This window comes from Dasypus novemcinctus, chromosome 10 (genome assembly GCF_030445035.2).
Source record: "Dasypus novemcinctus isolate mDasNov1 chromosome 10, mDasNov1.1.hap2, whole genome shotgun sequence".
Lineage (NCBI taxonomy): Eukaryota > Metazoa > Chordata > Mammalia > Cingulata > Dasypodidae > Dasypus > Dasypus novemcinctus.
This window is the reverse complement of record NC_080682.1, coordinates 93,772,646-93,796,406: the sequence shown is the minus strand read 5'-3', so window position 1 is coordinate 93,796,406 and position 23,761 is coordinate 93,772,646. Positions and strand designations below refer to the sequence as shown.

At 39.9% G+C, this 23,761-nt stretch overlaps 1 pseudogene; it reads left to right on the top strand.

Moving 5' to 3' along the window:
• The first annotated feature begins 635 nt into the window (after positions 1-635).
• On the top strand, positions 636-4,494 carry LOC101437599 (vertnin-like; annotated as a pseudogene).
• The last annotated feature ends 19,267 nt before the right edge of the window (positions 4,495-23,761 follow it).

Below are 23,761 nucleotides of genomic sequence, written 5' to 3'. Positions count from 1 at the left end.
CCTAGGAAGGGACTAAGAAATCATAAATGTAGCTTTAGGTTTTCTGGCATAAGTTTCTAAGAAACACTTGAAAATAAATGGACAGATATTAGAAAAAAATTTGACTTTTAGGTACAAATATTTCTTCTACTACTACCTTTTTCATGAGAATGAAATTTAACAGGACATGTAAAAATATCGAGGAGAATACAAAGCACTTTGTATGGCTCAACTAATAATTGCCTTGTATTAAAATACTCTCATTCCACTAATAGTAGCTGTGATATGACTCTGAGTTCTATGTCATACTTCAACAAATTTAAGGCAGAGTCTATTCATGGCTAAGTTTTTAATATGGACTAAGCATCTGTGCTCAGCTGCATCTGTTTGACCCCTTGTGTAGAGCTAGTTGTCTTTCCTAGAACATTTCTTCAGTGAAGCAGCGATTCTCACAATGAGCTAATTTCCAAACAATTGCAATTAAGCACACTAAACATACAAGACAACTGTGCATTCAAAATATTAATGTACATTTGTTACATAATAATTATAATTAAAACTAAGTTATAAATAAAATCTTATTTATTTAGAGGAAGAAGTCCAGTATGGATCTTGGTGTATGACTGCTAATCAATAACAATAATAATATAGCAATAATGCGTGATTACAGGCTACAGAGGAAACAAGTTCAGATTGAAGATGAACAGGAGCATAGTTTTGTGTGTATTGTTCATGTGTGCAAAACATAGAATTAAGAAAGGTCAGGCCATGTGTATACAATTATGTGAGAGAGAAAGGTAATGGAAAAGTGTGTGCTCGGGGTGATAGAAGGCATCGGCTGGAAAGCAAGGTTTCACAGCAGGTAGTAGAAATGGGTTTCCTCCACATATCGGATGAGGAGGCTGTCTGGTTCAGGTAAAATTCCATTTTCCATAGTGACAGCACATTTGGTTATAGATTCAATATGGGTAGAGGCTGATGATAGTGTAAAATTGTCAGGGTTTCACAAGGCCCTTGTGGAGGCAAATTTTATCCCTGAAGATTGATACCTGGTTTTATCCCTGAAGATTGATATCTGGAGTTAGATGACCACTTCCATTTTCCTTGCCCTTGATTACCAAAAAAAAAAGAGAGAGAGAGAGAGAACTTCACAGAAACACTGGGGTATTGGATAACATGAAAAGAAGTTGAATCACGTGCAAATGTGAGACCATGCTACATGCTCTGTGGTGGTTATAAGCTAGTCAATCACTTGTGTCTGATAGGCAATGTGACCCACCTGTCTCTCTGGTTAGAAAATCCTACCACCTTTGTGATTACTTCTTTCATATATATCTCCTGCTTTGAATAGAGTAGTAGCTTAAAAATTGAAAAACTAAGAATGAAAATTGTTCCTATGTCTCCCCGTTCCTCTTCTTGTATCTCATTGTGTCTCAATGTCTTTGTCTTTGGGCATTTTGTGTTGTCCTTTGAAGGTGACTCCTCACTCTCTCTGGGACAAGAATCCACATTGTGAGTGATCAAATTCTCCATGGAGGTGACTCTTCCCTTCCTGGAATTGTATTTTGGATAAACTAAAGTCAACCTCACAAGACATCTTTTCCAACATTCCTAAGTTTCTATTGGTGAAATTTCCATTTTGGTGAACTTAAAGTTAATTTTCAGAGAATCATTTTCCATCCTTGTGACATCTATATTTTCCTAAGAGGCTATGGGATACCCAAAAAGGAGAGAAAGAAGAGTTTAAAAAAGCACAGAACAGAAGACAATGAAGGGGTTTCTCAAGCTAGGACTGCTCGTCTCATCCTTGCCACAGCATATATTCATGTTGGGACAAAAGGCAAGCTAAAGAAAACCAAGGATGCCTGTAATAGTGCTTATAACAACCTTGAATTCAAATGGTGATTTACTGCTGAATAGTTCTGTGACTTTTGGACCCTTATATCATGAACCATGCCTAAAATAAGGTCTTAATTATATCAAAAGTCCATAGAAATTCACAACTATTATTATAGACTTATTGTTTATGTATGTATAAATTAAAAAAAGAATTAATAAAAAGTCCATAGAAACACCTAGTTACACTGAGGGGCCGGTGACCACTCAGCAAGGGTTCAGTTTCTTGAGAGCAGTATTGTTAAAGGTCAATTGACATTTGCCTGTGTTGGATACAATGGGATTGGAGCATATAGCAATGCAAAAGTAATGCAATTTTAGGCTGGTCCCACCCTGGCAATACTTTCTTAGATATAGGAGTAGGGTTAAAGCATGTAGTAGAAACTACACTGAAGAGAACAGCATCAAATCAGATCCCTTGGCCCTTCCTTTCCTTATCTTGCCCAGAGCCTTGTCTCTCCCCTCTTCAAACTCAGGGAACATAGGCCAGACCAGGGTTCTGAGACACCACTACTTGAAACAACCACACTGAGGAAAAAGGAAAGCTGGTCTCAGTGAATAAAGACTTCTTAGGACTAGCTGGTACAGCAGGTGCTTCAGGAGTTCAGGAAGCCATGGAGTCAGAAAGCCTGGGGGTTTCACCAGTTCTGCCATGGAGGCCAGTAGGTCCTGTGTGCCTATGTCCTTCCCAGCTGCCAGGAATGAGATCTCAGGCCACAGGTGCTGGAGGTGGACTCAGTGGCCCTGGGCTTGTACCCAGAGGATGCTCCATGAAACAAGCTGCTTTGCTGTGCAAGGGCAAAGTCAAGCAGCTGTTTGAGATAGCCAGCATTCTGCTGTGGAGGAATGCTGGTCTCAGCTTGGATATGAGAACACGGAACCACGGTGGAGATGCTTCTGCAATAACAATACTACCTGCAAGGCAAATAGACTCCAAGGTGATGCTGCAGGTGGTGTGCTACTCCCAGTGCTTCAAGGAGTCCTGGGAGATGACCAGCCTGTCATCTGCCTGTTAGAGGCCATCTTCAATGTTGACATTAAAGCCACCTGCTTCCCTAGCAGCTTCTCCAACATGGAGCACTTGGATGCTCTCACCTTGGTCTTGCAGCGCAACATCTTCTTGGTGTACCCCTCAACCTTAAGATCCCATGGTACTTTAATCACATCATCCTCCACCTGCCACCACTCTGACCACACACCCTCCACACTCACATCATGTGGGCTGGGCAGCCCCTTAGCAGCCCCTCTTGCACCACTAGTACTTTGTCCCTGTGGTGGGATTGGAGAAGTGGAGGCTGAAGTTGTCACCAGCCTGGTGCCAGCTTCACCAGGGATGCCACCACAGGCCAAGACTCTGGAGCTGCTCATGCACCAACCAGGCCTCAGCTACTCCCAACTCTCTGAGTGCTACAGCATCACTGAGAGCTCCTCCTTCTACCACTGGAGATGCAGTCCCAGGAGCACTGGCAGAAGATGGCTGCTGGCTTCTCGGCCAAGCACTTCCTGGAGGACAGCTTGCACCACAGGGGGCTGTAGGGCCACTGCAGCATTTCCTTCCAAGGTTCCGGAGATCTTGCGTTCCCTCCACTATGCATGAAGCATGGAGCTGCTGGGCTTCAGCACCTGCTGGGTCCTGACCCTCAGGGAGGCCCTGGGGAAGGAGGAGAAACTGCCTGAGCAGCAGTTTCCCACGGGGCTGGGGTGACCCCACTGGCGTAAAGTTCAGGAGTGGTCTCAATGCAGCTAACCAAGTTGTACCTGGACCACTGCTCCTCCTGAACACACTAGCCCTGGATCTCTACTTCAAATGCAGGTTCCCTGCCGTCTCCAGGTTCACCTACTGTAACTGCCACCAAAAAGCCCTCCAAAGGAACCCTGGCTTGAAGCTGGCACCAGCCTTCTCAGCAGATGGGGCTCCCAAACCAGTATCTGCTGGGGAAAAGCCCCTATTCTCCTGGAAGGTGAGGTCGGGGAGGAGGGCATAGGTGGGGAACCACCCACCCCCCAGAAGACTCTGCCTCTGAAGATACCGCTGTTCTGCTGGCAGGGGCATCTGCACCAGGCTGCCCACAGACAGCGATCATCTTGCCTTCTGTGGCTTCTGCCTCCACTAACTGAGCCTGTCACCTTCCACCTTGTGGTTCTAGAAAAGTCTTGCCCCAGGCTGTCCCAGAGGACTATCCAAAATCCCACTGCAGTCCTCTGTTTTGGGCAAAGGAGTACAGGAGGCTGAGGGGAAGCTGGAGAAGGAAACTGGCAGAAATGTTACCTCCATGTAGGCCCAACCTGTGGAGACGTCTATTAGAAAGGCTCCCCTGGCAGCCCAGGGAGGGACTTCCAGAGAGGAATACAACAGTGGGGCCCTGTCCAGCTACCTTGTAGTAACATCAACAGGCAACAGGGACAGCCAGGTATGTTACTGGACATGATTACCACAAAAAGTTGAAGGCTCAGGCCAAGCTGCTCTTGGAGAAGTGCTTCCAGTCCAAGAGCCTCCCCTCCTGCAAGGAGCTCAGCACACTCTTCCCCATCATTGCCCATTCCATCTACTATATGTGGCAATTGGTGCTCTATGATGGCTCAACCTGGTGTTCAGCTGCCAGGGGGGAAAGAGGCTGATAGTGTGGACACTGTCAGGGAGCTGGGTTGACCTCTGGCCCAGCCAGGATGCCCTTCACTACAGCTATCACAGAGTCTACTCTGCATCCAGGTTTGTCTTGTTTCTGGATTCCAGGACAGGGAGAGACAAAAATAAAACAATTGATCTCTTGCAATGAGTTAAGGACAAGAGGTATCCTCTTCAGTTGATTGCCATTTGAATTTTTATTGTATTTAGGTTTTAATTTTTTGTTTTGATTTCAATGATTTGGCTGGAATGTATAGGAAGAACCATGCATGATCTCTAAGGCAGGGGTTCTTAACAAGGGGACTGTGAGCTTGAATTAAAATTTTAAAAAATATTATTCTTGTGGGGACCTGTTGGTTCAGGTGTGATGTATTTGTTAAATAATACACGATATAGTGTGGACTTAGTAAAGAGTCTGGAGTTTTTACCTGACTGGCAAAGGGGTCTGTAGAACAAAAAAGACTGAGAACTCCTGCTTTAAGGGAAAGCTAAAAGTCAGATTGTGCAGGGGCTGGCCTGATTCTTGGCTGGGAGTGCTAGGGGAGGGCTGGGGAGCAGAAGATGAGGCTGTGTTTTGGGGTAAAGGACCCAGAGCCTTTTCTTGCTGGTGCTTGGTCCATCTTTATGAACCCCACCCCGTCAGTCCTCTACCAGCCTGCCTGACCGTTGGGGACTCCTGCCTTTCTGCTGAGTCTCTCCTCAAAACCTCCTACCCTATCATCAGTGAGGGATCATGCAACAGCCAGGCAGGCGGGAGACTGAATTTCTATTGCCTAAGAGTAAAGTTGGAAAACCAAAGAAATAAAGTGACGTGGTATTTGCACCCACACACACACAAAAAGAAAATACAGGGAAAATATGAATTTGGATAGAGATAGCAAGCAGTCCAACCAATTCTGAGCTGCCTACCAGTCACCCACGTTCATCACCTCTAAACACAGATGTAGATATGGTTGTAACTATCCTGAAGAAGTTTTTCCATAAAGCATATTTGTGAACAAAATCATGCATGAGGTGCACATGTTTTTTGACAGGGTTCTGGGTTTGATGCTGACTGCTGACTTTACTCCACTGTAGGGGTGCTGATGACCTGGTGAGACTTCACATTAAGATAAAACCCACCTCATTTCACCCAACTACATATGATACATTTAAATTATACACACACATACACCAAACACATACAAATAAATAAATTCTACAGTGATTTTTCCTATCTGAAGATATAAACTTTTGAGGGCAGAAGTTATGATCAAAGCATTGCTTCCACTTGAATCCATATTCTCTAGCACAGTATAGATGCTCAATATATGCTGGATTGATGACAGAATGAATTTTATGTCCTTAACAATTCTCAAGGACTTCTGCCTGCCTCTCTGGCATTCTGAGAAGTTTGATTGAGACCAGAGAGGCAAGGATGTAAACTGGAGAGGAGATGGTCAGCTTTGTCACCAGAAATGGGTACATTAGTCAAATCATTGCTAACTGATTAGTTAGAAGGGTACATCAAACCAGCCAACCACCCAGTGGAACAGCCAGACAATCCACGTGTTTGTGGTCCATTTGGTAATGAAAGAGCTCCTGAGAGGCAAGCATTGCTTGTCCAGCTATGTGCTAAGGATTAGGTGATTTAGCGGTCACCCCAAGTAAGAGAGAAAAGAAACAGTGTGTGGAGAGATGGAACAAGGTCCAAGAGGTAAGATGAGGGGCAGGGGAATATAAGGGAGGGAAAATGAGTGAAGGAATGGTAGAAGACAAAGGAGGGAGGGTGGGAGCCAGAAGCAGGATGAGGAAAAGGAGTCTGGGGGAAGGTCTCTCTGTGAGTAGGATGTTAAAGAAATTGGGGAGTTCCCCTGGGACCCAAAATGTCATGGATAGAATTTGAAATTCATGAAAATAAGTCTTCATTAGTGAGTGACTCTCAAATAATTACAAGCAGGACATCTGTGCATGTGGAGCAGTGAGAGTGATTCAGGAGCATTATCAACCATTGAGGACATGTCCAGACTGTTAGTTTCTCCTGAGGTTTAGTGCCTTATCTCTTGGGCACACGCCTTGTGGTTCCCAGCCATTCCCCTCCCAAACTCTGCATATACTGACACCTCCCTCTGCAATGTATTAACCAAGATAAACACCTCTAAGGACAGGAGCAGTGGCCAGTCTTTAACATGTCAGTGTGATTAGAAGGAAGAGAGACTCTGCCACATAACCTTGCAAAATCACTTAACTGCTATGAGTTTTGGTGATTTTATTTGTAAACTGGAATTAAACCATATTGTTAAAGTTTTAGAGTTTTGGAAGCTAAAATGGAAAATGATTTTTGTGATGTGCCCAGTAGAGTCACTGGTACAAAATATGCATTGAAAAATATATCCTGGAGAGTAGGTGTAGTTCAGTGGTTTAGTATTTACTTCCCATACACAAGGTCCTGAGTTCAATGTCTGCTACTTCCTATAAAAACAAACATAAACAAACAACTATATATATGTATATACACATATATATACTTTCATGTATGCATTCTGACTATGTCCATTTTCATTACTTGTGACCCATGTCCAAACTTGGGTCAAAATCAAGGACTTCCTGGGCTTTATTCCAGAGCAGTTAGTAAAGTACCAGACATTTTTCAAAGTTTCACTTGTATCAAGCCAGATCCACCTCTCCTCCAAAAACATCCAAGCCAAGTAACCAAAGCATCACTTGGCCCTTCGCTCCCTTTGCTCACAGTGCTCCTTATCTTGGCTTTTACCTCTGCCACACAGATTCTTTGCATCTTCAACCAATTACTTAACTATGACTCAGCACAGGTAATCCAAGCATGGTCCTCTCTAGCCTTCTGAAACCCATCATTGCATGCTTTTCTATATCCAGTCTTGTATGAGAGTTTTAGAATCAGTCTGTGTGACCTTTAGCACAATAACTTCATCTTTCTGTGGTTTGGTTTTTTCCTCTTTAAGTTGGGATAGAAATAATATCTACATTACCAAATTATTTAAGCAATTAAATGCATTAATATGGGTAATAAATTTACTGGTTCTTGGATTATAGTAAGTCCTAGAGAAGATTTAGCTATTATTATTAGACATTTTGTATAAATGAGTTCTTTTGACAGTTGAGCTGAAAAAGGACCTGATCAGGCTCTGCCAAAAAAAAAAGCCAGAATTTCATTAAAAACTGTTCACAAGCACAATATTTGACTGCATGCATGATATTCTAACACAAACATTTGCCACGAATTCTTCCAACTACTCTGTGAGGAAACAGAATATTAAAGAGAGTTTAGTTCCATTTGTCAAAAGATTCTGAGGGTCCCAGGGATCAAACTACTCAAAGTAATATGTTTAGAAATTGGAGTATTCAGAACTACAGCATAACCCTTTGGGGAAAAATACACAGATCTACTCGTGGCTTTTACAGGCAAAAGTATTCTTGGGAGTATAATGATAAATTCATGCAGTGCCCATGAGGATTTGAGGAGCTTACTCCTGAGGATGTTGGAAGCTCCTCCCTAGAAATATTTTCCTTTCTCATGGTCTTATTTGTCTGGTATAGCCCTCGATGAAGAGTAAGTGTAGGAAAATCCTGTGGGCCAGATGCTTTTAGGACTTTTTCTAAAACTGCACATTCTTTGATGGACCAACATTTACTGAATGCTTTTGAAACAGAATCTGTGCTAGGGTGCCTGGGCCACAGGATGTATATGACCATGTGACCAGGACCTGAACCTAGACAGAAAGGAAGGATAAAGTCTTTAAAAACAGGCATTTATATACTCATTCATCTATTCACATATATAAACTGAATATCTACTGGTATCTACTGGTTACTTAGTATTGCATAAAGCCAATATGATAAAGATCATAGGCATACCATGCATAATGGGGTGGTAGGTAGGCATGAAGTGATGGCCTAACAAATAGTAATTTCAATTGTTATTATAATTAGGAAAATAAAATTATCAGCTATGTTAGCAGACACTGTGTGCCAAGTGTAGCAGTTAAGAGATTTAGATTTGTTATATCTCAGTAAAACACTATAAAATAGATTCCCTTACATCTTATTTTTACCAATGACAAAAATAACATCTGATAAGTTGAAGAAATTTCCAAGTAAATAGCTGAATTTTAAAAAACATCTGTGTCATACACTAGTTTTGTGATATAAACCGTTACTTTGCTATCTTCCTCAGAGTTAATACCTCTCTGTATCTGGTGTGCATTCTTCTGCACTTTTTCCTACATACTTACATGCACAAATATGAAAATATTCAAATTATTTTTTTTGAAAATAAGTTTTTTATTGGATGGTGGCAGGGTGTGTGTTGGGTGGGGGGGGGGGCAATATTATTCCCACTATGCTGCACTAAGATAGATGCTGGCCTGTCTGCATTCTTGGATTAGAGTAAATATAGACTAAGACCCCAAAAAGCCAAACATTATTAAAAGTGATGACTTTTTTGGCTATACTATAAAAATGGGGAGAAAAGAAGGGATATTTTTTTCAGCATCCCCACTGGGCATAAAAGTGGCAAAAGGAGCTTTGCATTTCTGCCTCCAATCCTCTTTGTGTGAGGTCACCCTTTTTTCAAAAGATTCCTTCTTCCAACCCCTCTTTGTGGTAGCTGAACTGAGTTCTGCCATCTTATGGCTTATACTGCATGTACAGGCTGCTTGTGTAGAAAGACATAAAGAAAATGAGACTATATAAATATTAGTGGCTACCAAATCATGAATTAAAAAGCAATAATAGCAAAAATCAATAATAGCATTATTGATTATTCCTGACAACCTCATTTTCTTAGTGAATCCGAAAGAACAGTTTGGATTTTGAATGGTATGAGATATGACATAGTATCTCTTATGCTGCGTGGCAAATCCTGGAACAGCTACAGTCAACTGAGACAGCAATTTTATATATATTATCCACAAAGAGTAACCTAAAGTGGCTGTGCTGTCAGATACAAGACATTTATAAAGAAAATTAAATTTAAATCCCCAAAAGGGTGTAATTCTTAAGATGTTGGTGTGCTATTATTGAGCATTGAGATTTAGTGACAGATAGCATCATTTGTTCCATAATTTTTAAATGAGAAGCCCTTATATATATACTAAGAAAAAGATGTTTATATTGGAGGATATATTCTGTATTTATAAAACTTATCTTTTAATTGGGGAAGCATATAATAAAAAACAAATGCAATAAACAATGACAACTTCATTTATCTGCTATGAAAGAAATAAATAGGCTGGTCCAAGAGAAAATAACATAGGAGGGCTTAGATAAGCTGGTGTGACAAATGAGGGCTCTCAGGTCCATGGTTGAAGCCCTGGGCCTCCTTGATCAGTGTGGATCTGGCCCACGCAGTGTGCTGATGCGCACAAGGAGTGTCGTGCCACGCAGGGGTGTCCCCGCATAGGGGAGCCCCACACGCAAGGAATGTGCCCCATAAGGAGAGCCGCCCAGCACGAAAGAAAGTGCAGCATGCCCAGGAATGGCACCACACACATAGAGAGCTGAAACAACAAGATGATGCAACAAAAAGAGACAGATTCCCATGCCTCTGACAACAGAAACAGACAAAGAAGATGCAGCAAATAGACACAGAGAACAGACAACCGGAGTGGGGGGGGGGGAGGTGGGGAGAGGGAAGAGAAATAAATAAATAAATCTTTTTTGAAAAAATAGAAAAATGAGGGCTCTCAGAGAAGGTGATAGTTTAGCTGAGACCTCAGAGATACTGCAGTTAAAAAAAAAAACATGCATTGCCATAAAACTCTTGCTGCTGGTCCTCTAGCTCAATGAACAGAGACAGGGAAAAGGGCATAATGACCATTTTTAAGGTAAGAGACACTGCCAAGAACAACTTGGAACCCAGGGTGACCGACTTTTCCATTGGACATAGTCTGAGTGATCAGAATAGTGAATTGAACCCTTTCTTCTGTTGGCTTTAGCTATGTACCACCCATGGTAAGTAAGAACCCTGTGGAATAATTCTACCCACACATTTCTAGTGCATCCAAGGACACTGGTACCTGACTATAAAGTCCGCAGTTTGATGTTTATACTTTAATCTGATAACATCTTTCTCAGAAGTCAGAATAATTCACATTTGCTTTTTTAAAAATCAAACATAACTATTCAGAAGAAATTTTAAATATAAAATTTTTACTCTCTGTGGCCTATAAAAGCCACGAGTTGGCCAAACAGTAGACCAATCAAATGGACAAACTGTAAAACTTTAATTGCAGCTTAAATATTTAAAATTCCACTATAAAAACAAGATAAAGTGACAAAGGCAGAGGTATCCCAAGAATTAGTTCAAGTTGTACTAAAATGTGCTGACATTGCAAATGGAGAGAACAAATACATAATTATACCCAAATGGTGAACTGTGTTAAAAAAATGTCAATAACAGAGCAGATCACAAACTATTAGGGAGCCCACATTTGACTTGTTTTACAGACAAGCCTCAAAGCTCATGGATCATTCAACTTGATCAAAAGGTACATGTTCAGGTACATGCTGAAGGTTCATTTACCTTGTCTCTATAATTCACCCAGAATTGAAGCCACATTAGCTATACCCTTTTAGTCACTTAGATTGAATCCTTTTGAAATTAAATCTGAGGGATAAAAAGAAAGTCCTATGGGCTAATGATTTATTAGGAAATAGATTCTGAAGGTAGCAAGGATAAGGGGAAAAGGGAGATAAACAGGGAAGAAGGGAAGACAAAAAATAAGGTGATACACGTGGGCTAAGCACAGCTTCACAAGCTACAGAGCTACTTGTTTGGTCATGCAGTATGTGGCAGGGTAAGCATCCATGATCTGAAAGCTCTTAGAATGGAGTAGGAGAAGGTGCCTGCTGGCCTCTTCTTGACTCCTCTCTCTCACTGGCCAAATTTCTCACCTCTGGATATTGAATCTGATGCACTTTCTGATTGGGTTGCCCATCTCTTCCAGGTAAAACCAAGGTAAGTCAGACTCTACCGCTTATGGCTTAGTGCATCATCTAACTCCAGAAGTTCTAGAGGGAACCAGGGCCAGTCAAGTTGGGTCTGAGCACTGCTGTCACTGTGACCTTCAGAAGGCACAATAGATGCAATACAGAGCCTGACACTTATTTTGGGGGGTTGCTAACCCAACGTCCATAATGTTAAGAAATGATGGAGAAATGGGGCAAGATGACATCTGAGTGAGTGTACCTTATAATCTCTCCTGCAAAGAAGTGACTGAGTAGGGTTGGAGTCCTCCTGGACCAGGCTGTTTTGGGTGCTTGTAGGGCGGGAGATGTCTGGAAGTTGATTTGGTGAGACAGTGACAGAAGAGATTCTTGCAAGAGTTGGAATTTTGGGTTTCTGACATGGAGGTCAGAAGTTGTAGGCAGAACCCCTCCCTCTAGGGCTGGCAGCCAGGCTGCAGTGATCCCTGAAATTTCTGTTGTGCTGTGGTGTTCCCAAACCCTGAGTGGGCTGTTTCAGGGGTTGCAGGGCAGGAGGTGTCTGGATGTCGATTTGGTGAGACAGTGACAGAAGAGATTCTTGTGAGAGGTGGAATTTTGGGTTTCTGACATGGAGGTCAGAAGTTGTGGGCAGGACCCCTCCCACTAGGGCTGGTGGCCTGGCCACAGTGATCCCTGAAAACTTTGTTGTGCTGCAGTGTTCCCAAACTCGTGTTAACTGGATGAGTGGTTCCCAAGTCTGTATCCCCTAAACCCTGGTAGTCCACGCCCAGAGACTCACAAACCTTGAGTGTGCAATATCACGGACTTCCTATTCCCAAATCCACCATGCCCTGAAATCCATCTGAGGTATTTGATTACCCTAGCCCTCTGTGTTTTTTGTTGGTATCTTTTTTTTCTCTCCTTGAGCTTGGAGGAGTGTACCAGCTGACTTGGGGAGAGTCTGGGAAGAAAGAAGAGGTGAATTTGCTGAGGAAGCCAATTTACCTAAAGTCCTGGGATAGGAAACTTAACCTGGGAGAAGGTGGAGTCAGAAAATCAATTAGACCTCCCCTAGCACATTTAAGGGGGAGGGACTGTAGGACATGCTATCCAAGCTTCCAATAGCATATTTGGGGTTTCTGGTGAGGTGTAGGTGCTCTCATGCTGGAAATAAAGAGTCATAGTCTTCTGTGTTGAGTTGGTTCAACAAGAACCCACTTGAATTTCCTACCAGTTCTTTCAGGGCGTCTGTCTACCACATGGGAAGTCTGTGGTTCAAACCCCCAGCCTCCTTGACCTGTGTGGAGCTGGTCCATGCACAGTGCTGATGCACTCAAGGAGTGCCCTGTCATGCAGGGGTGTCCCCTGCATAGGGGGGCCCCACGCACAAGGAGTGTGCCCCTAAGGAGAGCCGCTCAGCATGAAAGAAAGTGCAGCCTGCCCAGGAATGGTGCCACACACATGGAGAGCTGACACAACAAATCTGACACAACAAAAAGAAACACAGATTCCTGTGCCGCTGACAACAACAGAAGCAGACAAAGAAGATGCAGCAAATAGACACAGAGAACACACAACCGGGGAAGGGGAGAGAAATAAGTAAATAAATAAATCTTAAAAAAAAGAAGAAGAAGAAGAAGAGAAGGGAAAGGGGACAGAAGTGCTGTTGGAGGAAATAATGGCTGAAAACTTCCCAAATCTACTGAGAGAGATAGATGTACATGTGCAGGAAGCACAACACATCCCAAACACCATGAATTCCAACAGGCCTACCCCAAGACATATACTTGTCAAATTATCCAATGCTCAAGAGAAAGAGAAAATTCTAAAACCAGCAAGAGAAAAGAGAACCATCACATACAAGGGAGTCTACATAAGATTAAGTGCTGATTTCTCATCTGAAACAATGGAGGCAAGAAGGCAGTGGTATGGTATAGTCAAGGTACTAAAAGAAAAAAATCTCCTACCAAGAATACTCTACCCAGCTAAGCCAGCATTCAAAAATGATGGAGAGTTCAAAATATTCAAAGATAAACAGAAATTAAATGAGTATGCCAACAAGAACCATGCCCTTCAAGATATACTAAAGGTAGTTCTGCAGGAGAAAGAAAAAAACAGGAGAGTCAGAGTTGGAGGAGAGTGTAAGAGCAACAAAAAAGAAAGAGAAGGAAAAAACAAAAAACAAAATATGACAAACACAATTCCAAAGAAAATATGGCTAACATAAATAATTACTTGACACTAATAACACTGAATGTCAATGGATTAAACTCACCTGTCAAAAGATTCAGACTGGAAGATTGGATAAGGAAATATGACCCATATGCTGTCTGCAAGAAATACATCTTAGACCCAGGGATTCAAGGAGTTTGAAAGTGCATGGCTGGAAAACAAACTTATAAGCAAACAATCATGAAAAAAAGACAGGAATAGCTATATTAATTTCAGGCAAATATAAAACAATTGTGAGAGACAAAGAAGGATACTACATATTAGTGAAAGGGATATTCTTTCAAGAAGAATGAGCAATCATAAATATGTATGCTCTGAATAAGGGCGCCTCCAAATACATGAGGCAAACACTGGAGAAACAAAGTGAAAGAATAGATGCATCTACAATTATAGTGGGAAACTTCAATACAACACTATCAACTTTGGACAAAACATCTCAAAAGAGAATCAATAAAGAAACAAATTTTGAACAGTATGTTAGAGGAGCTGGACCTAATAGACATATACAGATCATTACACTCAAACACAGCAGGATATACATTTTTCTCAAGTGCACATGGATCATTCTCCAAGATAGACCATATGCTAGGCCACAAAGAAAGGCTTAATGAATTCAGAAAGATCAAAATCATACAAAATAATACGACCACAGTGGAGAGAAACTGGAAATCTGCAAGGGCCAGAGGCCCAGATTTCACACTAAGATATGGAAATAAAACAGCACACTCTTAGAAAAACAGTGTGTCAAAGAGGAAATCTCAAAAGAAATTAATAACTACATTGAAACTAATGAAAATGATAACACAACATACCAAAACTTATGGGATGCAGCAAAAGCAGTACTGAGAAGGAAATTCATAGCCATAAATTCATACATCAAAAAAGAAGAAAGAGCAAAAATTGAAGAACTGCACATTTGGAGGAATTAGTATTAAAAAAAAATAAAGTAACCCTACAGGAAGAAGAAATAACAAAGATAAGAGCAGAACTAAATGAAATAGAAAATAAGAAAGCACTTGAAAAGGTAAAAAACAAAACAAGAGCTGGTTCTCTGAGAAGATCAATAAAATTGACAAACCCTTAGCCCACTAACAAAGAAAAAAAGAGAGAAGATGCAAATATGAAAATAAGAAATGAGAAAGGAGATATCACCACTGACCCCACAGAAATAAAGACTAACATAAGAGGATACTTTGAAAAACTATTTTCCAACAAAAATGACAATTCAGAGGAAATGGACAAATTCCTAGAAACACATAGGGAGCCTATACTGATGAAAGAAGAAATTGGTGATCTCAACAAACCAATCACAAGTAAAGAGATAGAATCAGTCATTTAAAAAAACCTCCCAACTAAGAGGAGCCCAAAGCCAGACAGCTTCACAGGTGAATTCTACAAAACATTCTGGAAAGAAATAAGACCAACCCTGCTGAAAATCTTCCAAAAATTCAAAACAGAAGAAACATTACTTAACTCATTCTATGATGCCAACATTATCCTAGTACCAAAGTAAAACAAAGACACCACAAGAAAAGAAAATTACAGACCAATTTCTCTAATGAACCTGGATGCAAGACTCCTCAACAAAATACTTGCTAACTGTATTCAACAACACATTAAACTAATTATACACCATGACCAAGTGCATTTATTCTGGGTATGCAAGGATGGTTCAACATAAGAAAATCAATCAATGTAATATACCATATAAACAGATCGAAGGGAAAAAATCACATGATCATATCAATAGATGCAGAAAGCATTTGACAAAATACAGCACACTTCTTGATAAAAACACTGCAAATGATCAGAATACAAGGAATTTTTTTGAACATGATAAAGAGTATATATGAAAAGCCCACAGCCAACATCATTTACAATGGAGAAATCCTACAATCCTTCCCTCTAAGATCAGGATGTCCACTCTCTCCCCTTCTATTTAACATTGTCTTAGAAGTACTTGCTCGAGCACTGAGGCTAGAACCAGATAAAAAAGACATTCAAACTGGAAAGGAAGAAGTCAAAATTTCATTATTTGCAGATGACATGATCCTATACATAGAAAACTCTGAGAGGTCTACAACAAAGATTCTAGAACTCATAAATGAGTTTAGTAAAGTCGCAGGTTATAAGATCAATGCACAAAAATCAGTAGCATTTCTGTACACCAATAATGAGCAAGATCAGGAGGAAATCAAGAAACAAATACCATTCACAATAGTAAATAAAAAAATCAAATATTTAGGAATAAATTTAACTAAAGATGTAAAAAACTTATACACCGAGAACTATACAAGACTGTTCAAGGAAATCAAAGAAGACCTAAATAAATGGAAGAATATTCCCTGTTCATGGATAGGAAGACTAAATATTATTAAGATGTCTATTCTACCAAAACTGATCTACACATTCAAAGCAATCCCAATAAAAATCAACACACCCTTCTTTAAGGAACTAGAAAAACTTACTATGAAATTTATTTGGAAAGGAAAGAGGCCCCAAATAGCCAAAGACATATTGAAAAAGAAAAACGAAATTGGAGGAATCACACTATCTGACTTCAAAACATACTACAAAGCTACAGTAGTGAAAACAACATGATATTGGCATAAGGAGAGACACACAGACCAATGGAATCAAATTGAAAGTTCTAATATAGAACCTCATATATATAGCCATATAGTATTCAATAAAGCCACCAAACCCTCTCAACTGGGAAAGAATGGCTTATTCAACAAATGGTGACTGGAGAGCTGAATATCCATATGTAAAAGAATGAAACAGGATTATCATCTCACACCTTATACAAATATCAACTAAGATGGATCAAATACCTAATATAAGAGTCAACACCATAAGACTTTGAAAAGCAGTGTAGTGAAGCATCTATAAGACCTTGTAATAGGAAATGGCTTCATGTACTTCACACCAAGAGGATGAGCAGCAAAAGAACAAATAGATAAATGGGACCTACTCAAAATTAAAGCTTCCTGCACCTGTAAGGAGTTTGTCATGAAAGTGAAAAGAGAGCCTACACAATGGGAGAAAATATTTGGTAACCATATATTAGATGAGAGATTTATAACCTGCATATATAAAGAACTCCTGGGGTGGGGGGCAAGATGGTGGTTGAGTGAGTGCACCTGATAATCTCTCCTGTAAAGAAGCAGCTGGGCAGTGTTGGAAATTCTTTGGGACTAGGCTGTTTTGGGATTTTGCAGGGCAGGAGGTGTCTGGACATCGATCTGGTGGGAAGGTAACAGAGAAAATTCATGTATAAGATAAAATTGAGGTTCTATTACATGGAGGTGGGGGCTGCACGCGGGACCCTCCCTCCAGGGGTGGGCAGAGCCGTGGCACCAGCACCGCAGCAGCGATTCCTGGAGGCTCTGCGATACTGGGGAATTCATAAGCCCTGAGTGGGCTATTGGTGGGATCACAGGGCAGGAGGCCTTTGCAGACCGATTTGGGGAGACAGACAGGAGTTTTATTACAAGGCAGGGAATTTTTGATTGCGGACACAAATAATAGCACTTCTGGCTAGAGCCCCACCCCCAAGGCTGGCTGCTGATCTGCAGTGGCCTTAAATCGCTTGCAATAAAGAGACATCACCAGGAGGCTGTTTCAGGGTCTGGCAGGGTGGGAGATGTCTGGAAGCCGATTAGGGGAATATTTTGCAAAGCGTGGGAATTTCGGTTTTGGACACTGATATCAGCGCTTCCGGCTGGAGCCCCACCCCCTGGGCCTGGCTACTGATCTGCAGCATCATTAAATTGGCTGCAGTGTAGAGGTGCCCAGGTGGCTGTTTCGGGGGCTTACAGGGCAGGAGGTGTCCTGAAGTCGAATTGGTGATGCAGCCACAGAAGAGAGCCTAGGGAGAGGGTGAATTGGGGGATTCTGACACATAGGTCAAAGTTTGCGGATGTGACCTCCCCCATAGGGCTGGCACCCAGCTGCGGGGATCCCTGAAGGCTGTGTTGCACTGCGGTGCTCCCAGGCTCCCTGTTAGCCAGAATTGAGGTTGCCAGGTCTGTGTCCCCTAAACCCTGGTGACCCACACCCCAGAGACTCACACCTCTTGAGTCTGCAATATCACAGACTTTCCACCCCTGAATCCACATGCCCTGAGGTCCATCTGAGGTCCTTGAATGTCCTAGCCCTCAATGCTTGCATTTTTTCTTTTTTGTTTTTTTTTGTTTTGTTTTGTTTTGTTTTTTTAGTTCTTATTTTTTATTATTTTATTTTTTATTTTTTATTGTCCTGATTGCTAACATTGCATTATCTCCTAGTCTTTTCTCCCATTGTATCCCCCAAGATCCTTTATTTTAGTTATTTAAGGGGGGATTTTGTTGTTGCTGTTGTGGTTGTTCTATATCTTTTTTCTCTTCCTTATTTGTTCCCCTCCCTTTACCCACTCCACTTTTTCTTTCTTTCTTCTCTTTTTTTTCCCTCTTGTCCCTCATTTTCTTCTTATTTTATTTTATCTTAATTATACAATAGGTGCTGCAGGGAACACCTCACATTTTCTGGGTTTCCTCAACCTCTGTTGCCTCATTTCTGTGTGAATTGACTTTGGCTACCTACACTATCCCCTTTCCCCTACATCTTGATATCCTCCATCATTTACTGCTTCTCCTATATTCCTCCTCCCTTTCTTTGATCCCCAAATTCTCTAACTCTTAATTTCTAATAACTTTGTTCTGTTTTCTGTCTTTTATTCACTCTTGAAACTATTGCCTTTCTTTTCTCTTTCCCTCTCTCACGAAAACACTAGCTTTTTAATTCATACCATATTCCTCCCATATTCATTTGACTACCTCATTATAGGTACTCTACTTAATGCTATAACTCTACACAACTTACATGAATCTAATATCCATCCTCCCAGATCTCATATTGTTGCTCTGTTAACATTTATTACCAATACTACTGTACACATTTTCCATTCTTACACAATTGCCTTTCCCTGGCCCTAATACTTTCCTTCAAAGTGAACTCACCCAAAAATAAGAAATTAGAATAAGAAGAACAAAATGACAAAAAGAAGATATAACACTTAAGCAAAAACAAGAGCTAATTAATCCCAAAGACTAGACAAAGAAGCTAAGGAACTGATTAAACCCGTCAAGATAAATAATAACCAGACAGCAACAAAGATCTACAGACCAAGCCAGTAATCAGGAAAACATGGCTGAATCCAATGAACAAACTAAAAACCAGGAAGGGGAGTAGAACTTTGCACAAATAATTAAAGATCTCAGAACATATATCACAGACAAATTTAATGAAGTAAAGGAAGAGGTTAACAATGTGAAGAAAATGCTTGGTGGGGAAATTGCAGACATACACAAAAAGAAAACAGATATGATGGGAATGAACACCACAGTTCAAGAAATCAAAAATACACTCACAGCAAATAGCAGATTAGAAGAGGCAGAGCAGAGAAGTAGTGATGTGGAAGACAGTACATCGCAAATCAAACAGATAGTAGAATTGATCGATAAAAAGATAGAAAAAATCCAGCTAGGACTTAGGGACCTGAATGACAATGCAAAATGCACAAACATATGTATTATAGGCATTTCAGAAGGAGAAGAGAAGGGAAAGGGGTCAGAAGGAGTGTTGCAGGAAATAATGGCTGAAAACTTTCCAAATCTACTGAAAAAGACTGATGTACATATCCAAGAAGCACAGCACACCCCAACAGGCCCACCCCAAGACATATACTTGTCAAATTATATGTCAAATGCTCAAGACAAAGAGAAAATTCTAAAAGCAGCAAGAGGAAAGAAAACCATCACATACAAGGGAATCTCCATAAGAGTAAGTGCTGATTTCTCATCTGAAACCATGGAGGCAAGAAGGCAGTGGTATGATATAGGCAAGGTGCTAAAAGAAAAAAATTTCCAACCAAGAATATTCTATCCAGCTAAACTAGCATTCAAAAATGATGGAGAATTTAAAATATTCACATATAAACAGAAATTGAAAGAGTATGCCAACAAGAAACCTCCCCTTCCAGAAATTCTAAAGGGAGTTCTCCAAGAAGAAAGGAAAAAACAGTACAGGCAGAGTTGGATGAGAGTGTAAGAGCAACAAAAAAGACAAAAAGAGGAGAAAAAAACAAACAAACAAAATATGACAAACGCAAGTCCAATCAAAATATGGCTAACATAAATTATTCCTTGACAGAAATAACACTGAATGTCAATGGATTAAACTCACCGATCAAAAGATTCAGACTGGGACATTGGATAAGGAAATATGACCCATCTATATGCTGTCTACAAGAGACACATCTTAGACCCAGAGACTCATGGAGGCTGAAAGTGAATGGTTGGAAAACAATCACACAAGCAAACAATAACCAAAAAAAGGCAGGAGTAGCTATATTAATATCAGACAAAATAGACTTTAAATGTGAAACAATTATGAGAGACAAAGAAGGATACTACATTTTAGTGAAAGGGACAATCTGTCAAGAAGATCGAACACTCACAAATATTTATGCTCCTAACAAGGGCGCCTCTAAATACGTGAGGCAAATGCTGGAAAAACTAAGTGAAAGAATAGATGCATCTACAATTATAGTGGGGTATTTTAATACACCACTATCAACTCTGGACAGAACATCTCAAAAGAGAATCACTAAAGAAACAAAATATTTGAACAGTATATTAGAGGAGCTGGATCTAATAGACATATACAGATCATTACACCCAAACACAGCAGGGTACACATTTTTCTCAAGTGCACATAGATCATTCTCCAAGATAGACCATGTGCTAGGCCACAAAGAAAGGCTTAATGAATTCAGAAAGATCAAAATCATACAAAATAATATCTTGGACCACAGTGGAGTGAAGCTGGAAATCTGCAAGGGCCAGAGGCCCAGATTTCACACCAAGATATGGAAATTAAACAGCACACTCTTAGAAAAACAGTGTGTCAAAGAGGAAATCTCAAAAGAAATCAATGACTACCTTGAAACAAATGATAATGATAACACAACATATCAAAATTTATAGGATGCAGCAAAACCAGTACTGAGGGGGAAATTTATAGCCATAAATTCATAGATCAAAAAAGAAGAAAGAGCAAAAATTGAAGAACTAACTGCACATTTGGAGAAGTTAGGAAAAAAACAACAAAGTAATCCAACAGGAAAAAGAAGGAAGGAAATAACAGAGATAAGAGCAGAACTAAAAGAAATAGAAAATAAGAAAGCACTTGAAAAGATAAACAAGAACAAGAGCTGATTTTTTTGAGAAGATCAATAAAATTGACAAACCTTGAGTGAGACTAACAAAGAAAAAAATAGAGAAGAGGCAAATACACAAAATAAGAAATGAGAAAGGAGATATCACCACTGACCCCACAGAAATAAAGACTATCAAAAGAAGATTCTTTTAAAAACTTTATTTAAACAAAACTGACAATTCAGAGGAAATGGACAAATTCCTAGAAACACATAAGCAGCCTATATTGATAAAAGAAGAAATTGATGATCTCAACAAACCAATCACAAGTAAAGAGATAGAATCAGTCATTAAAAACCTCCCAAATAAGAAGAGCCCATGGCCAGACCACTTTACAGGTGAATTCTACAAAACATTCCAGAAAGAATTAACACCAATCCTGCTGAAACTATTCCAAAAAAATTGAAACAGAAAGAACATTGCCTAACTCCTTCTATGATGCCATCATTACCCTAGTACCAAAGCCAAACAAAGACACCACAAGAAAGGAAAATTACAGACCAATTTCTCTAATGAACCTAGATGCAAAAATAATAAAAATAACTTGCTAATCATATTCAACAAGACATTAAATGAATTAAACACCACGACCAAGTGGGATTCATTCCAGGTATGCAAGGATGGTTCAATATAAGAAAATCAATCAATGTAATACACCATATAAACAGATTGAAGGAAAAAAATCACATGATTATATCTATAGATGCAGGAAAAGCATTTGACAAAATACAGCACCCTTTCTTGATAAAAACACTGCAAATGATCAGAATACAAGGAATTTTTTTTGACATGATAAAGAGTATATATGAAAAACCCACAGACAACATCATTTACAATGGAGAAATTCTACAATCCTTCCCTCTAAAGTCAGGAACAAGACAAGGATGCCCACTCTCTCCCCTTCTTTTTAACATTGTCTTAGAAGTACTTGCTCGAGCACTGAGGTTAGAACCAGATAAAAAAGACATTCAAACTGGAAAGGAAGAAGTCAAAATTTCATATTTGCAGATGACATGATCCTATCATAGAAAACCCCAAGTGGTCTACAACAAAGCTTCTAGAACTCATAAATGAGTTTAGTAAAGGCACAGGTTATAAGATCAATGTGCAAAAATCAGTAGCATTTCTGTACACCAATAATGAGCAAGATCAGGAGGAAATCAAGAAACAAATACCAATCACAATAGTAAATTTAAAAATCAAATATTTAGGAATAAATTTAACTAAAGATGTAAAAAATTTATACACCGAGAACTATACAAGACTGTTCAAGGAAATCAAAGAAGACCTAAATAAATGGAAGAATATTCCCTGTTCATGGATAGGAAGATTAAATATTATTAAGATGTCTATCCTACCAAAACTGATCTACACATTCAAAGCAATCCCAATAAAAATCAACACAGCCTTCTTTAAGGAACTAGAAAAACTAAGTATGAAATTTATTTGGAAAGGAAAGAGGCCCCGAATAGTCAAAAACATATTGAAAAAGAAAAACGAAATTGGAGGAATCACACTACCTGACTTCAAAACATACTACAAAGCTACAGTAGTGAAAACAGCATGATATTGGCATGAGGAGAGACACACAGGCCAATGGAATCGAATTGAAAGTTCTGATATAGAACCTCATATATATAGCCATATAATATTTGATAAAGCCACCAATCCCTCTCAACTGGGAAAGAATGACCTATTCAACAAATGGTGCCTGGAGAACTGGATAGCCATATGTAGAGGAATGAAAGAGGATTTACATCTCACACCTTATACAAAGATCAACTCAAGATGGGTCAAAGACCTAACTATAAGAGCCAAGACCATAAAGACCTTGGAAAGCAATGTAGGGAAACATCTACAAGACCTTGTAATAGGAAATGGCTTCATGAACATCACACCAAAAGCACGAGCAGCAAAAGAACAAATAGATAAATGGGACTTCCTCAAAATTAAACCCTTCTGCACCTCAAAGGAGTTTGTCAAGAAAGTAAAAAGGGAACTTACACAATGGGAGAAAATATTTGGCAACCATAAATCCGATAAGAGACTTATAACTTGCATATATAAAGAACTCCTATATCTTGAAAATAAAAAGATAAACAACCCATTTAAAAAATGGGAAAAAGATTTAAACAGACACTTCTCCAAAGAAGAGATACAAATGGCTAAAAAACACATGAAAAAGTGCTCCAAATCTCTAGCTATCAGGGAAATGCAAATGAAAACTACAATGATAAACCATCTTACTCTCATAAGATTGGCAAGTATGAAAAAACCAGAAGAATACAATTGCTGGAGAGGATGTGAAGAAATGGGAACAATCATCCACTGCTGGTGGGAATGCAGAAGGATCCAACATTCTGGAAGACAGTTTGGCAGTTTCTCAAAAAACTAACCATAGATTTGCCATATGACCCAGCAATACCACTGCTGGGTATATACTCAGCAGAACTGAAAACAAGGACACAAACCGATATATGCACACCAATGTTCATAGCAGCATTGTTCACTATCTCCAAAAGTTGGAATCAACCCAAATGCCCATTAACAGATGAGTGGATCAATCAAATGTGGTATATACAGACAATGGAATACTACTCGTCTTTAAGAACAAATACACTACAAACACACGTGATAACATGGATGAATCTTGAGAACCTTATGTTGAGTGAAGCAACCCCAGGCATTGAAGGACATATACTACAAGACCTCAATGATATGAAATAAGCAAGCTGCCTCAGAGAGCTAGAAACTGGAAGATAGGCTTACAGGAAATCGGGGGATAGAGGAAGGATGTAAACTGACATCTACATGAGTGAAATCT